Genomic DNA, 3616 nt, shown 5'->3' on the forward strand with positions numbered 1-3616 from the left:
ATGCTGTTTCCACTGTTACCCCATCTCTTTCCCATGAAGTGATGGGACCAGATGCCATGATCTTCGTTTTCTGAATGTTGAGCTTGAAGCCAACTTTTTCACTCTCCTCTTTCACTTTCATCAAGCGGCTTTTTAGTTCCTCTTCACTTTCTGCCATAAGGGTGGTGTCATCGGCATATCTGAGGTTATTTATATTTCTCCCCGCAATCTTGATTCCAGCTTGTGCTTCTTCCAGCCCAGCGTTTCTAATGATGTACTCTGCATATAAGTTAAATAAGCAGGGTGACAATATACAGCCTTGACGTACTCCTTTTCCTATTTGGAACCAGTATGTTGTTCCATGTCCAGTTCTAACTGTTGCTTCCTGACCTGCATATAGGTTTCTCAAGAGGCAGGTCAGGTGGTCTGGTATTCCCATCTCTTTCAGAATTTTCCAGTTTATTGTGATCCACATAGTCTGTGAGTGGTTTACAGGATCTTATTTCCTGGATCAGGAATCGAACCCACGTCCCCTGCAGTGGAAGTGCAGAGTCCTAACCACTGGACCACCAGGGAATTCCCCTGTATCATTTTTTTTAGGTTCCACATTTAGATGATATCACATGATGGGGCTTCCCAATTGATGCTAGTCATAAAGAATCCGCCTGCCAATGCAGGAGATGCAAGAGATGTGGATCGGGAAGATCCCCTGGAGTAGGAAGTGGCATTCCACTCCAGTAATTTTGCCTGGAAAATTCCACAGGCAGAGAAGCCTGGTGGGACACAGTCCGTGGAGCCACAAAGAGTCAGACATGACTGAGCAACTGAGTGCACGTGTGCGCGCATGCGCGCGCGCACACACACACACACACACACGCAATCTGACTTCCTTCACTAAATACGATAATCCCTAGGTCCATCCACGTTGCTGCAAGTGGCACCCTTTCTTTCTTTTTTGTGGCTGGATAATATTCCATTGTATAAATGCCACAACTTTATCCATTCATCCGGAACTTATTTCCAATCATCTCCAACTGAAACTCTACACCCATTAAACTGTAACTCCTGTTCCCACCTCCCCCCAGATCGTAGAAACCACTGTTTACTTTTTCTATGAATTGACTATTCTAAGCATCTCCCAGAAATGGAATCATATCATACATGTCCTTTTGTGTCTGGCTTACTTCATTTAGTATAATGTTTTCAAGGTTCATCCACATTGTAGCATGGATTACGTTTTCATTCCTCATTATAAGTGAACAGTTTTCTATTGCATGTATGGACCATATTTAGTTTATCCACTCAACCCAGTGTATGAATGGACACTGGGTTGCTTCCACCTTTCGGTGATCGTAAATAACGTTGCTATGAACACGAGTGTAGCCAACATTAATTTCAAAATCAGTTTCTCCGAGTCCAAATACTAAAGTGTTTTTACTGCTTTTATAATTACCCTCTTCCCCCCCATACACATACCTCCCAATGGTCATTTATTATTTTGTTCAAATCACAGCACACTCTGGGCACCTTTTCGGGCTCATCTTTCCCCACGGCATTGCCACCTGCGGGCTTGCTGCACAGCATGCATTACCTTTCTTCCAGTAAAGCTGTCTCCCGTCTTCTACTTGGAACACCATGTTTCCTTTGCTCTCTGCCCAGGACTCCAGCTACTGGCTTCAGGGATTGGTTACTGGAATTTGGGGGTAGTAAATTGTTCTTCCTGCACTTACCTGCAGGTCTTACCCTGCTCTAGTCTCAGGGAGCTTCTAGAGGTCTCCAAACGTACCCTGGCCTCCCTGACTCGGGAGGGCCCTCCTTGTCATTCACCTCCTGCAGTGGCTCCTCTGGGAAGCCTTTAGACTCTCCCTTGTCTGTAACTTTGGGGCTGCTGGCTTCCTGCCCCTGACACTTAGCTCCTCGGCCCCATTTAGGAGCCATCTTTGCACTACTGGCTGTTCCCAGCTTGGGCACCTATCCCAGGCCTCTAGTGTCTCCATCATCCACTGCGTGTTTTTCCCATAGTAGGTGCTGGTTTGAATTGAAATAAATGAAGATCACCTTCCTCTGCAAGCTCAGGCTCAAGTAAAGCAACTTGAGCCCTCCCATACCAGCCCTAGGACTTCAAAGCATCATTACTGACATCATCCCGCGGGGGGCCTGTGAGGTCTGGGCGCAGCCTACTTCCCCCTTAAGGGCCAGCTCTTTGTCGATCCTGCTCACCTCTAGGGTGCTCTGTGTCCCGGGTCTCTGGGCCCATCACCCCTTCCCCTGCCCAACTCTGTGACAGTGCTGAACAGCAGGGCGCAGACGGGCTGCCAGCGGGCTCCCGTTTATCTCTGACTCACTTCATGCTGTGCTCTTTACCCTTCAGGTTGTAGTTCTCCTGAAAAGTTCTCTGCAGCCTGACTTTTTTGTGCACATGTGCTTGTATGATTCATTGCATTTCATGCCCATCTTGTTTTTCTTTATTTCTAAATATTGAAAATTCACTTATTCGATGAATGTTTACTGAATGAATGTCCTTTTTGCTTGGCATGTGAATGAACACAGGAAAGATTTCTAATCTTGTGGATTTTGCATCCTTGTAGATCGAGCAAGAGAGCAGGCAATTAGCAAGGAAACAAAATAACCCAGCAATTTCAGAGAGTGAGAAATGCCAATAAAAAGCTAAAATGAGCTAGAAAATTATTTGGGGATAGGTGCAGAATAGTTTAGATTTTGGTGTTTCTGCTTCCTCCCTCTTATATCCTGCTTCCACGCTATTAGGAAGACCATGTACCACATGCAAAAACCCCAAAGAGGGTAATTGAGCCCCTCAGCTGAGCTCCCAGTAGGAAATTTAAGGCAATGAACTAGGAAGCAGTGGGTGGGGAGGCAACTTAAGAGAGGTTGCTCAGAAAAGGTATGTTCAGGGAGATGGTATTTGAACTAAGACTTGAAAAGTAATAAGGAGATATCCATATAGTATGGGGAGAAGGAACAGCACATGTAAAAGGCCCGAGGAGGGAAACTCATTCATTTCATTTGAGAGGTGGTAGGAGACAGGGGCATGAGATAGGTTGGAAAAGCAAGCCAAGATCAGATTAGGTAGGGCTTTTTAGGCTACACCAAAGAGGTTGAGCTTCCCTGGTTGCTCAGTGGTAAAGAATCTGCCTGCAATGCAAGAGACCTGGGCTCGACCCCTCGGTCAGGAGGATCGCCTGGAAAAAGAAATGGCAACCCGCTCCAGTGTTCTTGCCTGGAGAATCCCCATGGACAGAGGAGCCTGGCGGGCTACAGTCCACGGGGTCACAAAGAGTCAGACATGACTGAATGACGAAGTACAAAGGGGTTGAGGACACGTGAGAAGTACAAGTGAGGGATCTGATTTGTAAAGACCTCTCTGGCTACAGTGAGGGAACCATGTACTGGGAAGGCCTGTGGGGCAAGTGAGAGGAAGAACCAGTCTATGAATTGGATTCTCTTTGCAAAAATTTAACCTATGAAGGATGGCAACATACAGAAGATATGTTGGGTATGAGACAGATGGAGTGACTCAAGTCTACAGAAGTCAAGTGGCTTGAGTGATTGCCTGGGACAGATGCTGGGATTCAGGAGGAACTCATGAATGCTCGAGGAGACTGTGGGGATGAGCAGC

The 3616-nt window shown here is 46.5% G+C and overlaps 1 non-coding gene across 1 annotated transcript; it reads right to left on the reverse strand.

The window, feature by feature from the left end:
- Positions 1-481: 481 nt before the first annotated feature.
- On the reverse strand, positions 482-555 carry TRNAG-UCC (transfer RNA glycine (anticodon UCC)). Its single transcript has one exon. It is a non-coding gene; the product is annotated as a tRNA-Gly (tRNA).
- Positions 556-3616: the final 3061 nt, after the last annotated feature.

Source organism: Bos javanicus, chromosome 19 (assembly GCF_032452875.1).
Source record: "Bos javanicus breed banteng chromosome 19, ARS-OSU_banteng_1.0, whole genome shotgun sequence".
Classification (NCBI taxonomy): domain Eukaryota; kingdom Metazoa; phylum Chordata; class Mammalia; order Artiodactyla; family Bovidae; genus Bos; species Bos javanicus.